Genomic DNA, 27,825 nt, shown 5'->3' on the forward strand with positions numbered 1-27,825 from the left:
ACCAGGATAAGGTTGAGGGGGCCATGCATACCAGGATTGGATATGAGGGAGCCATGCATACTAGGATGAGGGGCACCATGCATACCAGGATTGGGGGTGAGGGGTGCCATGCATACCAGGATTGGGGATGAGGGGTGCCATGCATACCAGGATTGGGGATGAGGGGTGCCATGCATACCAGGATAGGGATGAGTGGTACCGTACATACCAGGATAGTGATTTGGGAATCCATGCATACCACGATTCGGATGAGGGGCCATGCATACCAGGATAGGGATGAGGGGTACCATGTATACTAGGATAGGGATGAGGGGTACCATGCATACCAGGATGAGGGATGGGGTGCCATGCAGACCAGGATAGGGATAAGGGGTACCATGCATACCAGGATAGGGATGAGGGCTGGGGTACCATGCATATCAGGATAGGGATGAGGAGTGCCATGCATACCAGGATGGGGGTGAGGGGCCCATGCATACCAGGATAAGGCTGAGGGGGCCATGCATACCAGGATTGGATATGAGGGAGCCATGCATACTAGGATGAGGGGCACCATGCATACCAGGATTGGGGGGTGAGGGGTGCCATGCATACCAGGATTGGATATGAGGGAGGGATGCATACTAGGATGAGGGGCACCATGTATACCAGGATTGAGGGTGAGGGGTGCCATGCATACCAGGATTGGGGATGAGGGGTGCCATGCATACCAGGATTGGGGATGAGGGGTGCCATGCATACCAGGATTGGGGATGAGGGGTGCCATGCATACCAGGATTGGGGATAAGGGGCGCCATGCATACTAGGATTGGGAATGAGGGGTACAATGTATACCAGAATAGGGATGAGTGGTACCATGCATACCAGGATGAGGTGTACCATACATACCAGGATAGGGATGGGGTGCCATTCATACCAGGATTAGGGATGAGGGGTGCCATGCATAGCAGGATGGGGTGAGGGGCCCATGCATACCAGGATAAGGCTAAGGGGACCATGCATACCAGGATTGGGTATGAGGGAACCATGCATACTAGGATGAGGGGTGCCATGCATACCAGAATTGGGGTGAGTGGTGCCATGCATACCAGGATTGGGGGTGAGGGGTGCCATGCATACCAGGATTGGGGGTGAGGGGTGCCATGCATACCAGGATTGGGGGCGAGGGGTGCCATGCATACCAGGATTGGGGGTGAGGGGTGCCATGCATACCAGGATTGGGGGTGAGGGGTGCCATGCATACTAGGATTAGGGATGAGGGGTGCCATGCATACCAGGATAGGGATGAGGGGTGCCATGCATACCAGGATAGGGATGTGGGGGGGCCATGCATACCAGGATTCGATGAGGAGCAATGCATACCAGGATAGGGATGAGGGGTACCATGTATACCATGATAGGGATGAGGGGTACCATGTATACCAGGATAGGGATGAGGGGTACCATGTATACCAGGATAGGGATGAGGGGTACCATGCATACCAGGATAGGGATGAGTGGTACCATGCATACCAGAATGAGGGGTACCATACATACCAGGATAGGGATGAAGGATGGGGGATGGGGTGCCATGCATACCAGGATTGGGGATGAGGGGTGCCATGCATACCAGGATAGGGATGAGGGGTACCATACATACCAGGATAGTGATTTGGGGATCCATGCATACCACGATTCGGATGAGGGGCCATGCATACCAGGATAGGGATGAGGGGTACCATGTATACCAGGATAGGGATGAGGGGTACCATGCATACCAGGATGAGGGATGGGGTGCCATGCAGACCAGGATAGGGATGATGGATACCATGCATACTAGGAGGAGGGGTACCATACATACCAGGATATGGATGAGGGGTACCATGCATATCAGGATAGGGATGAGGAGTGCCATGCATACCAGGATGGGGGTGAGGGGCCCATGCATACCAGGATAAGGTTGAGGGGCCATGCATACCAGGATTGGGTATGAGGGAGTCATGCATACTAGGATGAGGGGCACCATGCATACCAGGATTGGGGGTGAGGGGTGCCATGCATACCAGGATTGGGGGTGAGGGTGCCATGCATACCAGGATTGGGGGAGAGGGGTGCCATGCATACCAGGATTAGGGGTGAGGGGTGTAATGCATACCAGGATTGGGGGTGAAGGGTGCCATGCATACCAGGATAGGGATGAGGGGTGCCATGCATACCATGATAGGATGGGGGCAGCACATAACAGGATGGGGGAACAGGATTGGGGAGCACCAATTGCAGGATGGGGGCAGCACAAATACCAGGATTGGGGCAGCACAAATCTCAGGATTGGGGCAGCACAAATACCAGGATGGGGGAAGCACAAATACCAGGATGGAGGAAGCACAAATACCAGGATGGGGGAAGCACAAATACCAGGATGGGGGCAGCACATACCAGCATGGGAGATTATATACCAATAAAAATGCTCGTCACCCGGGCATATAACGGGTTCAATAGCTAGTATTATATAAGGGGGGATGGTGTGGTGGGAATATTTTATAGGAGAGGATAGCATGGAGGCCATGTACCGTAAGAGGGACAGTGTGGGATAATATTTTTTTTGCAGGAAGCACAGTGAGGAGCAATTAATTTTGACAGGGGCACAGTATAGGGCTTATTTAAGGCACAGCATAGCTGGTTATTTTTATTCAGGAACATTATAATGACACTGTTATCTTTAAAGGCACCATGTCGGGATGTGCTGCAGAAGACCAGAGAAGATGGAAGTCTGCAGAGATGAGTTGTGGATGTGAAGTCATTATGGAGTCAAGTACATGAGAAGACAGCGATCGGTGAGCATATTATCACACTGACATTACACTACACTAACATTTACAGAGGTTTAGGGGACAAAAATTAGCGGAACACTTCTTTAATATTTGAAGAAAAATCTACTTTTATTCATTATGCACAAGAGGGTGCTTCGGTGCACCCTTGGCGTAGCTTACGCTTTGGTGCACCGTTACACTCTCCTATTTGTATAATAAAGCCAGTATTTTGTCTTTACTGACAGTGCTCTGTTGGTAAAAGTGAGTGCTGTCTAAAATCAGCTTGCAAGTCTGTGCTTGCACGCTGACACTGGATGAGCGCAACAGCGTGCTCCAAGTGTCAGTGTAGGTGCGCACAATGTGGCTGCAGGCTGGTTTTGACGCCTGGTTCTTGTCTCTTTGGCTACCCTTTGAACAGCTTCAGTAAAGAGGAGGCGTGTTGAATGAGCAGACAGCATGCGCATATCATATCTCCTCCTCACTGAAGCAATTTGCTTGCTAATCTACTGGGGTATCAAGTGGCAGTCACAGGCACGCAGGAATCTGGCATCAGTACGCACCCACAGCTACTGTGTGTGCACTGGGATGACTCACAAGTCTGCAGTCACAGAGTTACTGCATACTTGTCATTCTAGACTGGACAACCCCTTTATGCTAAACTGTATATGACTTTTGTAGGGGTTACATCCCCTATATAAATGTTTATGCAGTTTAACTGGCATTTTAAGGGGGTGACAGACTCCCTATAGGTAAGCTGAAAAATTATTTCACCTGATAAACAAACATTTTACTTGTGCATCGGGTGATTGACAGCCTGTTTGGATAAACCATTCGGTTTCCAATTATTGGACGCATTGGAAATGAACCCCAAAGAGTAAATGAACTTTGGGGAGATTTTTTTATATTTTATGCCCAATAATTCTGAGCAGATTGATGGGAAATCTGGTCCCAAGAACCCAAACCACAGATGAAAAGACCTTTTAGAAAAGTGCACGCAGAGCGGATGCAGTAGAAAGTCATAATCCTCTCTCCTAAGCTGTGTCCCTAATCAGTAGGGATCTCAGGAACCAGACCAACACCAATGTGCTCAAAATTAATGGAGCTAAAACATGATATCTCCCAAAAGTTAAAAAATACCTTAATTGTTTAATAGAGCTACTGCCTGCGATACAATTGTTTGTTGGGCTGACCTGACATTCCAATAGTTCGCTGTACTAAAGTTAGTGATGTACCGATGGTGGTTCTGGTGATGTAGTCGTGTTCCGACGGTGGTTCTGGTGGTGTAGTCGTGTACCAACGGTGGTTCTGGTGATGTAGTCATGTACTGACGGTGGTTCTGGTGATGTAGTCATGAATTGATGTTGGTTCTGGTGATGTAGTCATGTATCGACAGTGGTTCTGGTGATGTAGTCGTGTACCGACAGTGGTTCTGGTGATGTAGTCATCTAGATGTAGCAATATTTAATTTATTAGACTTGATAGCAGGTCATTATAGGGTCAGTGTGCCAGACTAAAAATATAGCCGTCTGAATGACGCCATATATGTCAGCTGAAGAAGTATTTGACTAAAGCCCCCATACACTATAGACAGCTGTCCCATCTTTCTGCTGGAAGCTATTTCACCCGATTCTCCCATATACAGAGTGCTCACTTTGTTGAGTGCTGTTGTGTTCTCCATAAGAGAACTGCTGCTAGACTTCTCTGGTGGTGTGCTTATTGTTACACGCACGCCGCTAGGTTCAGATAGGGCGAGACGGGTTTCATGAATTCTTTGGAATCCTGGGGGAATCGTTACTCAGGGCGACCATAGGCTGCAGCTTCTCTCAGGCACACGATAGATTCAATTGCTGACCAGACACATCTGACAAGAGTCTTTTTCAACAGTTTAACAGTGGAATTTGATCTGAAGCACGGCCAGTGCAATTCAGGGATATTACAGCAGCAATCTTCATTACAGTACAGTCTAATAAAGCAGGCACAGTAACATCAGTCTCTTCAGTAGCATAATTCAGCACAGATTAGCTCTCTTAGCAGCACACTTCTATGCATACACAACCACAGGCTTTTCCTTCACAAGGACTCAATAGTACACAACATTCTTTATCCAGCATGGAGATGGAGGGGGTGGAGGGTTTGATGAGGGAGAAGATCCCTATGACATGATTCCTTCCAGTCCTTATCTTTTTGCCTTATAATACTCTGCACTGTTAGTTCAGGGAGTGTATCTGACCTGTGTTTAGTTTCTCTCCAGATCTGAATCCTGTTCAGCTGCCTTCTGTCAGATACAGATCACACACTACCTTTTTCTTCGGCTTGAGCCAGAATACAATAACAAGTTCCCCACAATCCCCCTGGGGCTCTGCTAAAACACTCCCTGTATCCTGTGACTGTGTTAACCTCTCTAGTTGCTGGATGCTTCTGGAGCACAACACTTCCTGTCTCCTGTGCTTGTGTTACTTATAATAGTTGCTGGATGCTTTTGAAGCAAAAGCACTACTTCTGCATGTCACATTATCTTTTAGAGAACAAAAGGATCCGCATTCTGCATTCAGACATGCTGGATCCTTATCTCCCTGACAATCATTACACTGTTGGTAGAATCTGTCTATCTCTGGGTTCAGCCAACTTTAGTCTAATGTGTGTGAGTGCCTTAACTACTAACTAAAGGGTATGTGAACATTTAGGGTATGTGCACACGATGTGTTTTAGACATCTGCGAGTTTTTCAGGCTGAAGACACATTAGGACACACTGACATCCTTTTTTGTCCTAAAGCGGCTGTTTTTTGCTTATTTTCCAACATATTTTGGCTACCGCTTTTTTTAATTGAAATTGTATTAAGCACTAGTGAGCTGCTTCCTAGTGGTAGTACGAAAAATGGTTAGGTTACCTATTTTAATCCCTTGGAGTCTTTGAAAACCTGAAGCTGTTAAAAGAAGCTCAAAAGACTGAATATATGTGCAGCAAGTGCAGATGTTCTTTTTTTAGCGTTTAATTAGTGCTTTTTCAGGTTGGTTACATAGCAGAACTGCCTTTAAGGCTATGTGCCCACGATGCAGAAATGAAGCAGAAAATTTCTGCAGCATTTCTGCATCTCCCTGGCAGAAAAAACGCATGCAGATTGTGCATGCGTTTTTCCTGCAGAATACATGCGGAAAACATGCGGATTCACATGCGTTTCCACATGCGTTAACGCATGAGTTTCCGCATGTGGACTGACAAGCACTTTCCAGGCGATAGCATCACTTGGAAAGTGCTTGACAACTAGGTCACACTGTATAAATCCTTGCAAACAGCATGGATTTATATAGTGTGACCGTAAAAATAAAAAAATAAAGCTATACTTACCTCCGATGCCGCCGCGTGTGCTGTCGCGCTCGTCCTGGCTTCTTCCGGGTTGCCGGCACATCGCGAGACAGCCTGCGGTCACATGACCGCGACGTCATCTCAGGTCCTGGAAGGAGAAGCGCTGCAGGGGCCCCCGGACAGGTGAATATAAACTTTATTTATTATTTTATTCTTTTTTTTACAGGTACAATGGTACCCAGGTCTGGATGAGAGTCTCCTCTCCTCCAGAACTGGGTACCATCCGCACATTGAAACGCATTTTATCCGCGTGTACAAATGTACAGACACGGATATTATGCGTCTCAATGCAAGTCAATGGCGGCCATTCCGCTGCGCTTCCGCAAAATTAATGAACATGCTGCGGATTTATGAGCGCTGCAGAAACGCTGCGGAAAAATCCGCAGCATGTGCATTAACATTGCGGAATGCCATTGGGGACCATGGGGTGCGAATTACCAAGCGTTTTTGATGCGTTTCCGCTGCGGAAATTCCGCAGCAAAAACGCATGAAAAACGCATCGTGGGCACGCAGCCTTATAGATGTTGTGTGCACGTAGTCATAGTTTGACTTATTAGTAGGGGGTGTGATCACTTAAAGTGCCTAGGGCAGCATGAATGACAAATACGGCCCTGCGTACAGGGATAAATGAAAATAGCAATCATAAAATTATGCACTCACAAACAACAGAGTGGAACTCCGGAGAGTGAAGGAAGGCAAAAAGCGAAATAGGAAAGGAAGAGAATTTGCACACACAGGGGAGTGAAGGAAACAAAAAAACAAAATAGGAGAGGAAGAGGATTTGCACACAGCCGAATCACCAATCAACAAATCAAACACCTCCTCAAACAACCAACTCCTCCAACCCGAGAACCAGGCAGTATGAAACTAACACTGGCATCCCTGATAGCCAGAGGCGAGCATATATAGGAAAGGCAAGTGGTCAACACTGAACAGCTGAGACCATCAACGCTGGAAAGCTCTAGAAGCTCTCAACTGAATAGTTTAACCCCTGCTAGCAGAAACCTGCACCATTTAATATGATGGTGAAGTGCTTCTAATCAATGCAGGAGTACGGGAAATCAGATACTGCAGTCTTCTTGCACCTGTTTGTCGTGGTAAACCCGTGACACCATTCCTCTCATCCTCGATTGTTACAGTTACCTCTTAGATCCATTTCTTCTCTCATTATCACATAGTATGGACCTATTCACTATTAGATCACTACGCACAATATATGTAACTCCGCAATTTTGTGACCACCTCTCCACCGATGTCAGCCATGAGACCCTCGTTCTTGGGATATATCAGCTAATCATGGCATATATTGTGGATATGCTATAAATGTCTGAGATGACAATACCCTGCAACTGATGTTCTCTTTGTAAGAAAAAAAAATCCTCCTGCTCTGAAGGTCACTTTAGGAGAAATACTGTGGATATTAACTATATAAAAATTATAACAGCACAGCAGAGATCCAAACTTTTATTAGGGAAAAATAGCATTGTGGGTCAATAAAAATGTATTGTTATTAATTTTGTAAGTATAATATATTAGGTAACTTTTTCCACATAAAATTATTACAATATCTGGTATGGTTAATAATGGCAATGTTAAGCAAATAAGATTATCCATCTTGTTGGTGAAAACTTGTATTACTGTATCTACTTTTCATAGTATAAAAAAATATATATATACATACAGTGGTGGCCAAAAGTATTGGCACCCCTGCAATTCTGTCAGATAATACTCAGTTTCTTCCTGAAAATGATTGCAATCACAAATTCTTTGGTATTATTATCTTCATTTAATTTGTCTTCAATGAAAAAATACAAAAAGAATTGTCCTAAAGCCAAATTGGATACAATTCCACACCAAACCTAAAAAAGGGGGTGGACAAAAGTATTGGCACTGTTTGAAAAATCATGTGATGCTTCTCTAATTCGTGTAATTAACAGCACCTGTAACTTACCTGTGGCACCTAACAGGTGTTGGCAATAACTAAATCACACTTGCAGCCAGTTAACATGGATTAAAGTTGACTCAACCTCTGTCCTGTGTCCTTGTGTGTACCACATTGAGCATGGAGAAAAGAAAGAAGACCAAAGAACTGTCTGAGGACTTGAAAAACCAAATTGTGAGGAAGCATGAGCAATCTCAAGGCTACAAGTCCATCTCCAAAGACCTGAATGTTCCTGTGTCTTCCGTCCGCAGTGTCATCAAGAAGTTTAAAGCCCATGGCACTGTGGCTAACCTCCCTAGATGTGGATGGAAAAGAAAAATTGACGAGAGATTTCAACGCAAGATGGTGCTGATGGTGGATAAAGAACCTCGACTAACATCCAAACAAGTTCAAGCTGCCCTGCAGTCCGAGGGTACAACAGTGTCAACCCGTACTATCCGTCGGCGTCTGAATGAAAAGGGACTGTATGGTAGGATACCCAGGAAGACCCCACTTCTTACCCCGAGACATAAAAAAGCCAGGCTGGAGTTTGCCAAAACTTACCTGAGAAAGCCTAAAACGTTTTGGAAGAATGTTCTCTGGTCAGATGAGACAAAAGTAGAGCTTTTTGGGAAAAAGCATCAACATAGAGTGTACAGGAAAAAAAAAGAGGCATTCAAAGAAAAGAACACGGTCCCTACAGTCAAACATGGCGGAGGTTCCCTGATGTTTTGGGGTTGCTTTGCTGCCTCTGGCACCGGACTGCTTGACCGTGTGCATGGCATTATGAAGTCTGAAGACTAGCAACAAATTTTGCAGCATAATGTAGGGCCCAGTGTGAGAAAGCTGGATCTCCCTCAGACGTCATGGGTCTTCCAGCAGGACAATGACCCAAAACACACTTTCAAAAGCACTATAAAATGGTTTGAGAGAAAGCACTGGAGATTTCTAAGGTGGCCAGCAATGAGTCAAGACCTGAATCCCATAGAACACCTGTGGAGAGATCTCAAAATGGCAGTTTGGAGAAGGCACCCTTCATATATCAGGGACCTGGAGCAGTTTGCCAAAGAAGAATGGTCTACAATTCCAGCAGAGCATTGTAAGAAACTCATTGATGGTTACTGGAAGCGGTTGTTCGCAGTTATTTTGGCTAAAGGTTGTGCAACCAAGTATTAGGCTGAGGGTGCCAATACTTTTGTCTGGCCCATTTTGGGAGTTTTGTGTGAAATGATCAATGATTTGATTTTTGCTTCATTCTCTTTTGTGTTTCTTCCTTGCAAGCAAAGTAAATGAAGACAATAATACCAAAGAATTTGTGATCATTTTCAGGAAGAAACTGAGTATTATCTGACAGAATTGCAGGGGTGCCAATACTTTTGGCCACCTCTGTATATATATATATATATATATATATATATATATATATATATATATATATATATATATATATATATATATATATATATATATATATGTGACACCCCAGGGGTCTGGTTGCCACAGTGATAGAGATATTACGTCTGAGAGCAGGTGGGAGGTCTCTTGGTCAGGAATCCTATGCATGCCACACCTCCTGCCCAGTCCTGGGAGGGGAAGAACTTCCCCTATATAAACCTAGGGCTGAGGCAGGGTTAGTGAGTAGAGAAGAAGTAGAGACAGAGAAAAGAAGCAAATATAGGAACAGAACATCAGGAGCTCTGTGGGAACAGTGTTACAAGGAGTCAGGGGCTGGCAGCTGCAGAGCTCGCCCTGACTGAGAAGATTTCTTACTGGACCCGGAGTCCGAGGCTGTGGGGACTAATCTCTACCCAGCAGCAGAAACCGACCGGCAGGGGATTGCAGGTCCTCTGGCCCAGAAACCCGAAGGCACGGTCACACGCGTGGGACCAGCACCGCCATCGTGGAGCGGAAGCCATTAGAAGGCCCCGAGTCACCGGCCATACGGGTGAGCACCACACGGTACACTCAGGGACGTGGGCTACTTTTACCCGCCTCTAGCAAGGTAGCCAGAAGAGTACAGTTAGTTGGGAAGGCCTACAACTCCGCCTGGCCAGGGGAGATCCCATCTGCTCAAGGACTGACCAGGCCCCGATTGCTAGCAAGTACTCCGGGAGGGTCTATCTTTGTCACCAGTAAAGACCCTGAACTACACCGCATCGTCTCTGAGTGGTTCCTGCTACCCCCATCATCCACGTCGGCTGCCCTGAGGCCATACCCCTCCCGTTGGGGGTTATACCATCCACGCTGCACCATCCTTCCACCGGCCTCAGCGGTCTGCCCTGCAGCGGCTGCTCCATAGCTGCATTCAACGGGTGGCGTAGTCATCCACCATCTACTGCTAATAGACTGCCACTTAGTCTGACTCCCTGGGCACGGACCGGGTCATCGCCACGAGACTGCTACCCCCATCTGATCCGGCTCCGGGTAGGCTCCCGCGTGCACAACGCAGCGCGACTCAGGCCCAGGGGCGCGTCAACTTTTGGCGTAGTCGGCAGGATTTCGTGCCCGCAACCACCGGGTACTGCGTGTCTGAAAAAGAGACTTTTAAAACTTACCATCCGTGAAGTTTTCCCGCCATCCGGCGCCATCTTCAGCCTTCTTCCCGCCATCCGTGAAGATTCCCGCCGTCCGGCGCCATCTTCAGCCTTCTTCCCGCCATCCGTGAGGTTTTCCCGCCATCCGGCGCCATCTTCAGCCTTCTTCCCGCCATCCGTGGAGTTTTCCCGCCGTTGGCCGCCATCTTGAAGACGCCGCGCGGGAAGAAGAGGGGCGTGGACTCCGAAAGCGCGCGAGAACTGAAACCCCGCCTCACGTCCGGACGTTGCGTAAGGTCCTGGAAGGAGCCCAGCAGACGCCGACGTCACAGGAGCGCGACGGAAGGTCCTCAACCCTGACGATCCACTGCGGAGCCGCGGCCTACGGAAGAGGATCATCGCAAGGTAGGCCACGGTCCACTAGGGGGGAGAAGGATGTCGGATACGGAGGAGAGCTTCACCGCTCCAACCCCCGCCAGCGCCACCACTGTTGCGGTCATGCCTTTCACCATGCCCTATATCCCGGGGGCAGCCTGGCTACCCCAGTACTCAGGGGAGTCACATACCCTGCAGGACTTTAGAGAAAAACTGGATAGCCTCTTCCAGGTGTACCCCCTCACAGAAGAGCAAAAAGTAAGCATCCTGGTGGCCCAATTAACCGGGGCAGCCCAAAGGGAGGTAAAGTCCTGGCCACCTGGGGGGAGGACTGTCGCAGGGATACTAACCCGGCTGAGGGACACCTTTGATACCCGCACCTCAGCCGAGATCAAGCTCAGATTCTACGGGTGCAAACAGCGGGCACATGAGAGTATAAGGGACTATGCATTAAACCTACAAGAAGCCCTGAGAGCCATTAAGCAGACCGACCCTGACGGCGTGGGAGACGAGGACAGGCTGTTAACTGAACAATTTATAGAGGGTTTATATTGCAATGCCCACCGAACCCAGTTGCGGGCAATGGCCTTACAGGACCCTCATCTGGGATTTGCACAGTTCAAGGACAGAGCCATCCGGGTGCTCCGAGAACCGGCACCAGGTGGCGTTGTGACCCACAGACGCCCCACTACCACTTACCACCAGGAGGCGGCGCCCTTGTCGGCAGGGCCTGTGGGAGCTGATGCGCAGGCTTTGAACAATGACTCGGCTCCAGACCTGCACCGTCAGGTCCAAGAGCTAGCTAAAAGCGTTGCTGCGCTAACCCGAACTGTGCAGTCTTTACAGGTTTCCACTCCAGGGAAGCTCCAGCTGGCATCCGGACCGGAGGACATCCCGTGGCGTCGACCAAGGAGGACCCCACCGGCCAGAGGAAGACCCAGCGACCGATACAACGAGGACGGACGACCCATCTGCCGCCGCTGTAATCAACCCGGACATATGGCAAGGTACTGTCCTTTAAACTGGCACAACCTAGGGTAGAGGGCCAACCCCTAGGAAAAAGATCATCAGGCCCATCGAACTGGCGCGACAAATATGTGGGAGGACGTCCAGTCTTGCCTGTGGTACTGGATGGCATTCCTATGAGTGCCCTACTGGACACCGGGTCACAGGTCACCACCATCCCGTACGTGCTCTTCAAGCAGTACTGGAATGACTCGGATATTACCCGCTACCCTGACGACGACTTGAGTATCATCGCCAGCAATGGTCAGCCCGTGCCACAGATCGGATTTAAAGAGGTGACCATTAAAATTGGTAGAGTTGAACTGGCAGCACAGGGACTGATCATTGTAGACATTGACAAACACGAGAGTCACCCAAAGATAACTCTAGGAACTAATGTAATTGAAAATTGTCTTGCAGAGGTGATTTTCCTTTTACAGCAGGTTGCCAAGAACGCCAGCTCCGGTGAGCAGCGAGTGCTCCAAAAAGAGATCCGGGCACTGATGCGACGGCAACAGGTGGAACTCTCCGGTGGTGAGATTGGTAGCGTGAGAATGTGTGACCCTTTCCCTATTGCCATGCCCCCAAAAAGTGAAATGATGATTTGGTGCCGGGCAGCTATTGGTCTGAGAGGTAGAGATTACCAGGCAATGGTAGAACCAGTTTACTCAGACAGTAGGCCCACCATCTTGACAGCACGGGGGGTGGTTAATGTACGCCATGGGAGGGTGCCCGTTCGCATAATCAATATCGGGAAGAGGGAAGTGTACCTGCCCCGGTATGCCACGCTAGCCAAATTATATACCATTAACCAAAATGCTATACAATCTGTGGAACCCTTGCCTCCATCTCACCCGGAGGAAGGTAACGGCTCTAAGAAAACAATGGAGGACTGGTGTCAGCAACTACATTTGGGTACTGACTCCACTCCCTCACACCAGAAACAGGGAGTCTATCGGGTGGTTCAAGAGTACGAGAGAGTGTTTAGTAAACACCCGTTAGACTTCGGGCGAGTCAAGGGGGTAGAACACCACATCCCCACGGGAGACCATCCTCCCATAAAAGAGAGGTATCGACCCGTACCCCCTGCACACTACCAACACGCCAAGGGGATGCTTAGAGACATGAAGGAGGCTGGGGTGATCAGGGATAGCTGTAGCCCCTGGGCAGCTCCACTAGTCTTAGTCAAAAAGAAAGACAACACCATGAGGATGTGTGTAGATTACCGGAAAATCAACCGTATCACACACAAGGATGCGTACCCCTTACCAAGGATAGAGGAGTCTTTGGCTGCTTTAAGATCTGCTAACTTCTTCTCTACCTTGGATCTCACTAGTGGGTACTGGCAGGTTCCTGTAGCAGAGGCGGACCGGGAGAAGACCGCATTCACCACCCCGATGGGACTTAGCGAGTTTACCTGTATGCCGTTCGGACTCTGCAACGCACCAGGAAACTTCCAACGATTAATGGAGTGCTGTCTGGGCCACAGAAACTTCGAGACGGTCCTGTTGTACCTGGACGATGTCATCGTATATTCTAAGACTTATGAGGACCACCTGAAACACCTGGCGGAAGTGTTCGAAGCTCTGGCAAGCTACGGCCTAAAGGTGAAACCCTCCAAGTGTCACCTCCTGAAACCAAAGGTGCAGTACCTGGGACACGTGGTGAGCGCTGACGGAGTGGCTCCCGACCCTGATAAGATCACCGCAATTAAGGAATGGCCAAGTCCCTCCAGTGTAAAGGAAGTGCGGCAGTTCCTCGGGTTGGTAGGCTACTACCGCAGGTTCATCCCCGGTTTCACCAAAAAGGCAGCTTTTATGCAAGACCTCCTGATAGGCCAGTCCCGGAAGGCCAAGAACCAGAAGCCGCCCTTCAAATGGGAGAAGTTGGAAGAAGAGTCCTTCCGCCAGCTGAAGATGGCCCTCACGGGGGATGAAATCCTGGCGTACCCGGATTACAGCCAGCCCTTTATCCTCTACACCGACGCAAGTAACATCGGGCTAGGAGCCGTGCTGTCCCAGATCCAGCAGGGGAAAGAGCGAGTAATCGCTTACGCCAGCCGAAAACTGCGACCCACCGAAAGAAACCCTGAGAATTACAGCTCATTTAAGCTAGAGTTCCTGGCAGTGGTGTGGGCAGTCACCGAACGCTTTAAGCACTACCTCGCTTCTTCCCGGTTCGTCGTGTACACGGATAACAACCCGTTGACACACCTGGACACGGCAAGACTCGGTGCCCTAGAGCAGAGATGGATGGCCCGCCTGTCCAACTACGAGTTCACCATCAAATACCGGGCAGGACGCTCCAATACCAACGCAGACGCCCTGTCCAGGATGCCAAACCTACCGGACGTAGGAGAAGATCCAGAGGGACTGGAAGAAGTCGAACTCCCCGCGTTTCACCGTCATGGGACTATCCAGTATTCCCATCGGGTAAGGAGTAAGCAAGGCGCTACGCTTAACCCCTTACCTCACTACAACTGGGCGGAAACGCAGGACAGTGACCCTGCCGTCCGGCTGGTGAAGGAGATGCTGACTCGGCCAGAGGCTCGCCTTGACCCAGACGCTCCTGAGGAAGCCAAGCAACTGTGGGCAGAAAAGAGTAGACTGTTCCTTTACAAGGGGAAGTTGTGCCGCAGAATGGTTAACTCCCGGACGCATGAACTAATCTGGCAAGTAGTGGTGCCACGAAGAGACGCAGCCATGGTGATGGAGGCATACCACGACGGGGCTGGACACTTCGGATGGAAGAAGCTGGAGTTCCTGCTGCGCGAGCGGTTCCACTGGGTAGGCATGAGGGGAACCATCGAGAGGTGAAGCAGAGAATGTGGCCCGTGCAACCTAAGAAGGAAGGACCGTGCCAGCCAGAAGACTCCCCTGCAGTCCATCGTCACCCGGCAGCCGTTGGAACTGGTAGCCTTGGATCATGTAAAACTGACCCCAAGCAGAAGTGGCTACGTCTACGCACTAACCATCGTGGATCACTACTCCCGGTTCTTGGTTGTCGTCCCCGTCAAGGACTTAACAGCTCGAACAGCAGCTAGAGCCTTCCAGCAGCATTTCTGCCGTCCACACGGGTACCCGGACCAAGTGTTGACAGACCAGGGACCTGCCTTTGAAGCGGAGGTCTTCCAAGAATTCTGCACTCTGTATGGCTGCCGGAAGATAAGGACGACACCCTATCATCCGCAAACTAATGGACTTTGTGAGAAAATGAACCAGGTGGTAATGGATCTTCTGAAAACGTTGCCCCTGGAAGAACGCGGTCTGTGGCCTGAGAAGCTGCCCGATCTGGTGGACCTATACAACCACATCCCGGTAGGTTCCACCAACTGTACCCCGGCTTACCTAATGAGGGCGAGACCTGGTAAGTTACCTGTTGACCTGGAAATGGGAGTCCTGACACCCGAGGACACTTCACCAGAAGCAGACTGGGACACAGAGAGGCAGCAGCAGTACCGGAGAGTACAGGAGAGCGTGGAGCGAAGTCTCTGTCAGGCTAGGGAAAGACAAGAGAAAACTTACAACCAGTATGCTCCCGCTGTTCCCCTGGTACCCGGAGAGCAGGTCTTGAAGAGAAAAAGACGGCTCCATAAGTTGGACGACCAGTGGGAGAAGGACCCGTACACCGTACTGCCCTCCTGCCACGACAACCCAAAGGTCTGTACCATCAGTAAAGACGGAGGTGAAACCACAACCATTGTATCCCGGGATCACCTGAAGAAGTGTCCCGAACAGCTACGGAACCCTGAAGAGGAACAAGAAGACCCTCGACCCGTAGAGGAAAGGGAAGACATGGTTAGTACTGTGCTCGGAGACTTCCCTCGGTCTTGGACTCAAGTCAATGGCGCAGTTGTGGTACCCGTACTCACCTTCCTCCAACCAGCATCCCAAGCACCTACGGAGCGACAGGTAGAGCTAGAAGAGCAGCCGGTCCAGGAGGCAGAAGACTCCACACAAGCAGAACAGGAGGATCAACCCTCTGCTTATAGTGAGCCTGCCGTACCCCTAGTGAGCCAAAGAGCCGGTAGACAGCTGCCTAGTTTACCCTTGACAGCTCCTACACCCTGTAGTTCAGGGCTAGACAGTCAGCTCCGTAGGTCCACTAGGGCCACTAGAGGCCAGTTACCCGCACGTTGGAGGATTTGAAATGTATAAATTGTTTTATTTGTGGTTACCTGTTTTTCTTGTTGCTTGTGTATAATTATGTGTTTCTAGTTGTTTATAGGAGTCTTTGGTGGATTTACCAGGAATCCTTTGTACATAGTTGGAGCGTAACCCAGGACGGACTAAAGACTGTTAAAGACTCGGGGCAGGACAGGCCCCTACCTGGTTACGTCTCCCTGTTTTGGTGAAATGGACACCTTGCTTTCTTCAAAGACTGCACCCGGTTACGGACATGCCGTGACCACCTTTATGTGTTTCTTTATTGTATTGTTATTGTTATACCTTGTTATGTTTTTTCAAAAATATGTTTAGTCCCGGAGTACTAAATTTCACTAGGGGGGAATGTGACACCCCAGGGGTCTGGTTGCCACAGTGATAGAGATATTACGTCTGAGAGCAGGTGGGAGGTCTCTTGGTCAGGAATCCTATGCATGCCACACCTCCTGCCCAGTCCTGGTCGGGGAAGAACTTCCCCTATATAAACCTAGGGCTGAGGCAGGGTTAGTGAGTAGAGAAGAAGTAGAGACAGAGAAAAGAAGCAAATATAGGAACAGAACATCAGGAGCTCTGTGGGAACAGTGTTACAAGGAGTCAGGGGCTGGCAGCTGCAGAGCTCGCCCTGACTGAGAAGATTTCTTACCGGACCCGGAGTCCGAGGCTGTGGGGACTAATCTCTACCCAGCAGCAGAAACCGACCGGCAGGGGATTGCAGGTCCTCTGGCCCAGAAACCCGAAGGCACGGTCACACGCGTGGGACCAGCACCGCCATCGTGGAGCGGAAGCCATTAGAAGGCCCCGAGTCACCGGCCATACGGGTGAGCACCACACGGTACACTCAGGGACGTGGGCTACTTTTACCCGCCTCTAGCAAGGTAGCCAGAAGAGTACAGTTAGTTGGGAAGGCCTACAACTCCGCCTGGCCAGGGGAGATCCCATCTGCTCAAGGACTGACCAGGCCCCGATTGCTAGCAAGTACTCCGGGAGGGTCTATCTTTGTCACCAGTAAAGACCCTGAACTACACCGCATCGTCTCTGAGTGGTTCCTGCTACCCCCATCATCCACGTCGGCTGCCCTGAGGCCATACCCCTCCCGTTGGGGGTTATACCATTCACGCTGCACCATCCTTCCACCGGCCTCAGCGGTCTGCCCTGCAGCGGCAGCTCCATAGCTGCATTCAACGGGTGGCGTAGTCATCCACCATCTACTGCTAATAGACTGCCACTTAGTCTGACTCCCTGGGCACGGACCGGGTCATCGCCACGAGACTACTACCCCCATCTGATCCGGCTCCGGGTAGGCTCCCGCGTGCGCAACGCAGCGCGACTCAGGCCCAGGGGCGCGTCATATACACTGCTCAAAAAATTAAAGGGAACACTCAAATAACACATCCTAGATCTGAATGAATGAAATATTCTCATTAAATACTTTGTTCTGTACAAAGTTGAATGTGCTGACAACAAAATCACACAAAAATCATCAATGGAAATCAAATTTATTAAGCAATGGAGGCCTGGATTTGGACTCACCCCCAAATCAAAGTGGAAAAACACACTACAGACTGATCCAACTTTGATGTAATGTCCTTAAAACAAGTCAAAATGAGGCTCAGTATTGTGTGTGGCCTCCACATGCCTGTATGACCTCCCAACAACGCCTGGGCATGCTCCTGATGAGGTTGCGAATGGTCTCTTGTGGGATCTCCTCCCAGACCTGGACTAAAGCATCCGCCAACTCCTGGACAGTCTGTGGTGCAACGTGACGTTGGTGGATGGAGCGAGACATGATGTCCCAGATGTGCTCAATCGGATTCAGGTCTGGGGAACGGGCGGGCCAGTCCATAGCTTCAATGCCTTCATCTTGCAGGAACTGCTGTCACACTCCAGCCACATGAGGTCTAAATCTCTAAACTCCTGGAACGCCTGGTCCACTCCCGTCTAATCCGCTATCTCTCAGACAACTCTCTTCTTGACCCTTTACAATCTGGTTTCCGCTCTTTACATTCTACTGAAACTGCCCTCACTAAAGTCTCTAATGATCTACTAACAGCTAAATCTAATGGTCACTACTCCCTGCTGATTCTCCTGGATCTCTCTGCAGCATTTGACACTGTGGATCACCAGCTCCTCCTCACTATGCTCCGCACTATTGGCCTCAAGGACACGGTTCTCTCCTGGTTCTCCTCTTATCTCTCTGACCGCTCCTTCTCTGTGTCTTTTGCCGGCTCCTCCTCCTCCCTACTTCCTCTTACTGTCGGGGTTCCTCAAGGATCAGTCCTAGGCCCCCTTCTTTTCTCCTTATACACCGCTCCTATTGGACAAACAATCAGTAGATTCGGTTTTCAGTACCATCTCTATGCTGATGACACCCAATTATACACCTCTGCTCCGGACATCACCCCTGCATTACTACAGAAGACCAGTGATTGTCTTTCTGCCGTGTCTAACATTATGTCCTCCCTCTACCTAAAACTGAATCTGTCAAAAACTGAACTACTCGTCTTTCCTCCCTCCATTAATCTACCTGTGCCCGATATTGCCATCTCCGTTTGTGGCTCAACCATTACTCCCCAGCTACAAGCCCGCTGTCTTGGGGTCATTTTTGATTCAGATCTTTCTTTCACTCCTCACATCAGATCACTCGCTCGTTCATGTCATCTACACCTCAAAAACATCTCAAGAATCAGGACTTTTCTCACCTTCGACTCGGCAAAAACTCTTACTGTCGCTCTTATTCATTCTCGTCTTGACTATTGCAACGCTCTACTAATCGGTCTCCCTCTTACTAAACTCTCCCCTCTCCAATCCGTCCTGAACGCAGCAGCCAGGATCATATTCCTCGCCAACCGCTACTCAGATGCCTCTTCCCTGTGCCAGTCATTGCATTGGTTGCCCATCCAATATAGAGTTCGTTTTAAACTTATCACGCTTACCCACAAAGCGCTCCATGCTTCAGTACCCCCCTACATCTCCTCCCTTGTCTCAGTCTACCACCCTACACGTGCCCTCCGTTCTGCAAATGACTTGAAACTAAAATCCTCCATAATCCGAACTTCCCACTCCCGTCTCCAAGATTTCTCGCGTGCTGCGCCAATTCTCTGGAATGCACTACCCAGGACAGTTCGATTAATTCCCAATACCCACAGTTTCAAGCGAACCCTAAAAACACATTTCTTTAGACTGGCGTATCACCTAAACACACTCTGTCCATCCCAGCTTTCCCCCATATTAAAATCTTCTTCAACTTCGGGTTCAAACCAACCATGCACATAAAAGCCTCTGTCAGGACTGCACACATACTGGCTGGCGACCAGTCCATGTATTATTATTTATCCTATTCAGTATATCAAGGCTGCATTATACAATATATGTACTTTTTACCTTTTGTGTCTCCCCCACTTCCTCATAGACTGTAAGCTCGCGAGCAGGGCCCTCACTCCGTTCGATATGAGATATGCTTATTCTGTATTGTCTGTATAAGTCCCCCCTAAAATTTGTAAAGTGCTGCGGAATATGTTGGCGCTATAAAAATAAACTATTATTATTATTATTATTATTGTCCTGCATTAGGAGGAACCCAGGGCCAACTGCCCCAGCATATGGTCTCACAAGGGGTCTGAGGATCTCATCTCGGGACCTAATGGCAGTCAGGCTACCTCTGGTGAGAACATGGAGGGCTGTGCAGCCCTCCAAAGAAATACCACCCCACACCATTACTGACCCACTGCCAAACCGGTCATGCTGAAGGATGTTGCATTCAGCAGATCGCTCTCCACGGCGACTCCAAACTTTGTCACGTCTGTCACATGTGCTCAGTGTGAACCTGCTTTCATCTGTGAAGAGCACAGGGCGCCAGTGGTGACTTTGCCAATCCTGGTATTCTGTGGCAAATGTCAAGCATCCTGCACGGTGTTGGGCTGTGAGCACAACCCCCATCTGTGGATGTCGAGCCCTCATACCACTCACATGGAGTCGGTTTCTAACCATTTGTGCAGACACATGCACATTTGTGGCCTGCTGGAGGTCATTTTGCAGGGCTCTGGCAGTGCGCCTCCTGTTCCTCCTTGCACAAAGGCGGAGGTAGCAGTCCTGCTGCTGGGTTGTTGCCCTCCTACGGCCCCCTCCACGTGTCCTGGTGTACTGGCCTGTCTCCTGGTAGCGCCTTCAGCCTCTGGACACTACACTGACAGACACAGCAAACCTTCTTGCCACAGCTCGCATTGATGTGCCACCCTGGATGAGATGCACTACCTGAGCAACTGTGGGTTGTAGAGTCCGTCTCATGCTACCACGAGTGTGAAAGCACAACCAACATTCAAAAGTGACCAAAACATCAGCCATAAAGCATTGGTACTGAGATGTGGTCTGTGGTCCCCATCTGCAGAACCACTCCTTTATTGAGTGGGTCTTGATAATTACCAATAATTTCCATCTATTGTCTATTCCATTTGCACAACAGCATGTGAAATTGATTATCAATCAGTGTTGCTTCCTAAGTGGACAGTTTGATTTCACAGAAGTTTGATTTACTTGGAGTTATATTCTATTGTTTAAGCGTTCCCTTTATTTTTTTGAGCAGTGTATACACTGTGTGCAGAATTATTAGGCAAGTTGAATTTTAGAGGATTATTTTTATTATTGATCAACAACTATGTTCTCAATCAACCCAAAAGACTCATAAATATCCAAGCTTAATATTTTTGGAAGTTGGAGTGTTTTTTTTATAGATTTGGCTATCTTAGGAGGATATGTGTTTGTGCAGGTAACTATTACTGTGCAGAATTATTAGGCAACTTAATAAAAATTATCCCTTCTCACTTGTTTATTTTCACCAGGTAAACCAATATCAATGCACAAAATTTAGAAATAAACATTTCTGACATGCAAAAACAAAAAAATTAGTGATCAATATAGCCACCTTTCTTTATGATGACACTCAACAGCCTTCCATCCATAGATTCTGTCAGTTGCTTGATCTGTTTTCGATCAACATTGCGTGCAGCAGCCACCACAGCCTCCCAGACACTGCTCCGAGAGGTGTACTGTTTTCCCTCCCTGTAGATCTCACATTTTATGATGGACCACAGGTTCTCTATGGGGTTCAGATCAGGTGAACAAGGGGGCCATGTCATTATTTTTTCTTCTTTTAGACCTTTTCTGGCCAGCCACGCTGTGGAGTAGTTGGATACATGTGATGGAGCATTGTCCTGCATGAAAATCATGTTTTTCTTGAACGATACCGACTTCTTCCTGTACCACTGCTTGAAGAAGTTGTCTTCCAGAAACTGGCAGTAGGTCTGGTAGATGAGCTTCACTCCATCCTCAACCCAAAAAGGTCCCACAAGTTCATCTTTGATGATACTAGCCCATACCAGTACCCCATCTCCACCTTGCTGGCGTCTGAGTCGGAGTGGAGCTCTCTGCCCTTTACTGATCCAGCCTCTGGCCCATCCATCTGGCCCATCAAGAGTCACTCTCATTTCATCAGTCCATAAAACCTTTGAAAAATCAGTTTTAAGATATTTCTTGGCTCATTCTTGACGTTTTATCTTATGTTTCTTGTTCAAAGGTGGTCGTTTTTCAGCCTTCCTTACCTTGGCCATGTCCCTGAGTATCACACACCTTGTGATTTTTGATACTTCAATAACGTTGCAGCTCTAAAATATGGCAAAACTGGTGGCGAATGGCATCTTGGCAGCTTCATGCTTGATTTTCCTCAATTCATGGGCAGTTATTTTGCGCCTTTTTTGGCCAAGACGCTTCTTGCGACCCTGTTGGCTATTTGCCATGAAACGCTTGATTGTTCGGTGATCACGCTTCAAAAGTTTGGAAATTTCAAGACTGCTGCATCCCTCTGCAAGACATCTCACAATTTTGGACTTTTCAGAGCCCGTCAAATCTCTCTTCAGAACTATTTTGCCAAAGGAAAGGAAGTTGCCTAATAATTAAACACACCTTATATAGGGTGTTGATGTCATTAGTCAACACCCCTCCTCATTACAGAGATGCACATCACCAGATTTACTTAATTGGTAGTTGGCTCTCAAGGCTATGCAGGAGTAGGACAACATGTATAAAAAGTATCATGTGAGCAAAATACTAATTTGCCTAATAATTCTGCATGCAGTGTATATACTGTGTATATATAGATGTATATACATATCTGGCAAAAAGAATATTAAGGAACATCACCATTTGACAACTACTCACAGTGGATGCCAGGCCTCCAAGCAATCTGCCCAAATTGTTACATAGTAGAGAATATGGAAAGAAGGCAGCACTCCAATCTCAAAAGTGTTTTGTAAAAAAGTGGACTTTATTAAGTCCAAATGGCAACGTTTCGGTTAATAGAACCTCACTCAAAGGCTTCAATGAACCGAAACGTTGCCATTTGGGCTTAATAAAGTCCACTTTTTTCAATTTTTTTTTGAGATTGGACAGCTGCCTTCTTTCCATATTCTCTACTATATATACTGTGTATATATATATAAAGAATTAGTTTATTTTTATTCTTTTTTTCATTTATTTTTCAGGATTTTGTATATTTTAAAGGATTGAGAAAATGTATGCACATCTACAACAGCCTTTCCTCAAAAACATATTGCAGAGCTACTGTCCTGTTACATAATACAGATGCTACAGTCTCTATGCAGGTGGGGAGATTTTCAGACATTTTTCCATTTATAAATAATCTTTTTCAGCAAAGATACCAGTTTCATCTAAATAAATCCATCTTCAAATTGTTGTCATATAAACTCCCATGACTTCCATTCCTTTTGCCTCCCAGAGCAGCATAATTACATGTTTTCCCAGGGAAACTCTTTTCTAAAAAGTCTCTGAGTACAATAATTTTCCTGGTACAATATAAACAGGAAGGCGTACTGTATTAACAACAACGACAGACCAAAGAAGTATTTGATAAAGGAAACAAACCATTGTGTATGCAGTCACATTTCAGATTTTTATACATTCAATTTTATACGTTCAAGATACGTTAAAATCTATTTTGTAATAATAACTTATGTTTATTATATTGTATAGTCACACTTTCTCAACCATTTTTATGTAGATGGTGTCCTGGGTCCCAATAGGTAGTTGTCAAATGAATGATGGTTTGAGTGATCGTACGGCCGACCGCTATGTCTCCCCTCTCTCCCATACTCAGGAGTGCTCACTTGGCTGAGTGCTCCCAGTTTCTCAATAAGAACAAAAGGATCGGCAGTCTGAAATCGAACATGGCAGATCCATATTTGCTCTGATATCATCTATCGGGGGAGCGTTGAAAAGCCCCCCCCCCACACATTTGTTATCGGTGGGATTGGCTAATGTTAGTCTAAATGTGTATTGGGGTCTTAAAGGGGTTGTTTTATTCTGTAGATATTCGGAAAAAAACTTCCACAATTGGATGTGTTAAAAAATGTTCCTGTGCTGAGATAATCTTATAAATGTGCCCCTGCTATGTAATGGCTGTGTTGGAACATGGTTGGCACGAACCACAGCTCCTGGTGAAGGGAGGAAAAATAAGTGATTATTATACAGATGACATAGCAGTGGCTTACAGGCTTAAAGGCTTACAGCTCCTGTATTCTGTGAGATAAAACATTTTCCTGCCTGTTTTGTCACATGAGCAAGTGTTTCTACCATGTCCCAGAGCTCATCATAAATCAAGTCAATGACGTAGGAGCTCTGTCTCTTATAGCCCTGCTCATCATCATTGGCACCCATGAAGTTTAAGTACCTAATGTGGAATATCTCCTGAAAAAAATTAATCAAGTGAAACAGTTTTTTTGTATATAGCACTCGCATTAAATATAAAAGAGCAAATGATAAACAATAATTTAAAAAAAAAACAATTGAAGGGAAAAATAGAATAACCTAAAGATTGCTGTGTCACTGGTATTGCCACCCTTTACATTAATTTAGTGTGGAAACACATTTTGACTCACCTATGGTAAATCACAAAAGAGATTCACCTGTGATTAATTGTCAATGCACATGTGACATAAATTAGCCAGTGAATGATGACTTCAGTGTTTTAAAAAGCCATATGGTAGGCTCTGTTCTATTGTTACAATGGTGAAGACAAAGGAGCTGTCTGAGGACATCAGAACTGCTATTATTAGCAAACACAAGACTTCCAAAGGGTATGAGGCCATCTCCAAAGACCTTGGTATCGCAGTTTCAACAGTGGGGGCAAGAGGAAAATTGACAAGAGATGTATTTGAAGGTTGGTGGGAAAGGTGGAAAAAACACCATGTCAAACATCCAAAGACCTGAAGGCCAACCTGGAACAGTCTGGGGTCATGGTTTCAACAAGTACCATACGCTGCACACTAAACCAAGCAGAGCTTTATGGGCGAAGGCCAAGGAAGAAATCATTGCTGAAGAAAAGACATTAAAAGGAACAAGTGATCTATGCCAAAGAGTACCTTGACAAGCCACAATCCTTCTGGGAAAATTTTCTGTGGACAGATGAAACAAAAATAGAGCTTTTTGGCAATGCAAAGCAACAGCTTGTTTACAGACGGCACAATGAAGCTTATAAGGAAAAGAACACCTTACCAACAGTTAAGCATGGTGGAGTATCCATAATGCTGTGGGGTTGCTTTGCTGCATCTGGTATTGGAGGCCTTGACCTTATCACAGGAATAATGAAATCAGAGAATTATCATGAGATTTTAGAGCAAAATGTCCTACCCAGTGTAAGAAATCTTGGTTTGAGTCGAAGATCATTCGTCCTCCAGCAAGACAATGATCCAAAGCACACATCCAAAAGTACACAGGAATGGTTGAAAAAGAAAAAATAGACTGTTTTAAAATGTCCAGCAATGAGTCCTGACCTCAATCCCATTGAAAATCTTTGGGGTGAGCTGAAATCTGCCATTGGGAAAAAGAATCCTGCAAACATTCAAGAGCTTGAACAAACTGCAAAGGGAGAGTGGGAGAAAATTCCAGCTGAGAAGTGCAAGGAGCATATAGATGGCTACAAGAAACGTTTGGAGGCTGTCAGCAATGCCAAAGGGTGTGCAACCAAGTATTTTAATTAGGAGTGCCTTTATTGCTGCACATGCTGTTTATTCTGTTGTTTTTTTCTGTGAAATTGCAACATGGAAGTTGAAAAACAATGTTTTATTGTTGTATTACTTTGGACCACTAATTGAAAAATTCTGAGGACATAACTTTGGTACATTTCCATTTATTTCTGAAGATATTGTAAATTCTATGAAAAAAATGAAGGGGTGGCAATAATGGTGAGCAGCACTGTATGTCATTGACTTGATTTATGATAAGCTAAGCGGGCTGGAGATGCGGCAGAAACACTCGTTCATGTGATAAGACAAGAAGGGGAGTGTTTTACCTCACAGAAACCAGCAGCTTTGATCCCCTGCTGTCCTATCTGTACACTCTCTTTTGCTTCCTCCTCTGCCCAGGAGATGTGGTATGATCAGACCATGTTCCTACACAATCAGACACAGCCATTACACAGTACACAGCAGGGGCACATTTATAAGATTATCTCAGCACAGGAACATTTTTTTAACACATCCAATTGTGGAATTTATTATTTCAAGATATATTGATGAATATGTACTTTGCTCATGGGACAACCCCTTTAAGTAATTAAAATGGGGGTGGAATAGGGTAGTGGTTAAAACAGTTAATACAAAGAGGAAGAAACAAAATACAGAGAAATGCATAGAGCCTGATTCATCAACAACCGTGAACAACCGGTCTTGGGCCCAAAAAGTGCATGTATACTAATGCCAGAACCCTCAATAACAAGACTGAAGAATTTTAATTAATAATAGTGGAAGCAAATTATGGTATAGTGGGATAAACAGAGCTATGACTGGTTTACAGGTATGAAAGGGTTGTTAATTTACAGGGCTATAGTCTGCTTGTGAGGGAGAGACGTTTGTTTGTCTGTAAAATCTTCCCTAAATCCCATACTGTATGACAATATATGTAAAGCCAATGAAAATGTAGAGTTCCTATGGGTGGAAATTAGGGGAGGGAGAAAGAATAATAAAATACCGGCCGAGGTTTGTTATAAGTCTCCAAGTGTAGTGAAGATATCAGAAAATATCCTCATAAAGTAAAAAGATAAAGCAGCAAACCAAGGCAAAGAAATTATAATGGTAGACTTTAACTAATCTGATATAATTTTTGATAATCCTGAATAGGTCCCGTACAAAATTGATACCTTATGAGAATAAACAAATTAGAAATGGGAGAAAAACACTAAGGCTTAATAGAGTTGCTAGAGGCTTAATAAATGGAAAAAAAAAAGTAGCAAGAGGTTAGAACAATGGGACAAGGGAAAAATATGTGTAAATGGGTCAATAACTGGTTCAGTGATTGTGTCACAGTTAGCAATGAGGTACCACAGAAGTCTTTATTGGGCCCTCTTCTTTTTATAATGTTAATAGACATTATGTACAATATTAACCCCTTTATGACGCAATCAGTAATAGATCAACAATAGATCACTGATCAACGTCCGTGCTAGCTGTTTTCCAGGCCTTTGTTTTGTCCCAGTCCATTTTCTCTCCCCCTCCACTTTGCACCACCTCCAGCAGCCGCCGAGTGTTGATCAGCACTCGTGCTTGCTGTTTTCCACTTTTTTTTTCCACTGACTTTCTTTCTTTTGTACAGTACCAAGGAAAAGATGATGATGTGTCTCTAATTCCGCGCTCCTCCGTGTGATGAATGAAAACAGTGGATTCATAAAATAAGTAAATTAATAACTTATTTAATCAAACATGATAAGGCTAAAAACAACGCGTTTCATGGACGTCCTGTCCACTTCATCAGGTACATAACCAATGATAAAAACCAAGGTATTGCATCTACATATATACACAGCTCAATTATGCTGGCCAAATTGTAATGAGAAACGTGCTAGAAAAAAAAAAAAAACTAAAAAAACAAAAAAATTTACATTTTTTTTATAAAAAAAAAAATAATTATACAGTATATACAGTCATATGAAAAAGTTTGGGCACCCCTATTAATCTTAAGCTTAATGTTTTATAAAAATTGGTGTTTTTGCAACAGCTATTTCAGTTTGATATATGTAATAACTGTTGGACACAGTAATGTTTCTGCCTTGAAATGAGGTTTATTGTACTAACAGAAAATGTGCAATCTGCATTCAAACAAAATTTGAAAGGTGCATAAGTATGGGCACCCTTATCATTTTCTTGTTTTAAATACTCCTACCTACTTTTTACTGACTTACTAAAGCACTTTTTTTGGTTTTGTAACCTCATGGAGCTTTGAACTTTATAGCCAGGTGTATGCAATCATGAGAAAAGCTACTTAAAGTGGCCACTTGCAAGTTGTTCTCCTGTTTGAATCTCCTCTGAAGAGTGGCATCATGTGCTCCTCAAAACAACTGTCAAATGATCTGAAAACAAAGATTATTCAACATAGTTCTTCAGGGGAAGCATACAAAAAGCTGTCTCAGAGATTTAACCTGTCAGTTTCCACTGTGAGGAACATAGTAAGGAAATGGAAGAACACAGGGACAGTTCTTGTTAAGGCCAGAAGTGGCAGGCCAAGAAAAACATCAGAAAGGCAGAGAAGAAGAATGGTGAGATCAGTCAAGGACAATCCTCAGACCACCTCCAGAGAGCTGCAGCATCAACTTGCTGCAGATGGTGTCACTGT

This window comes from Phyllobates terribilis, unplaced genomic scaffold (genome assembly GCF_046119375.1).
Source record: "Phyllobates terribilis strain yellow unplaced genomic scaffold, ASM4611937v1 Scaffold_1__5_contigs__length_1240528914, whole genome shotgun sequence".
NCBI lineage: Eukaryota > Metazoa > Chordata > Amphibia > Anura > Dendrobatidae > Phyllobates > Phyllobates terribilis.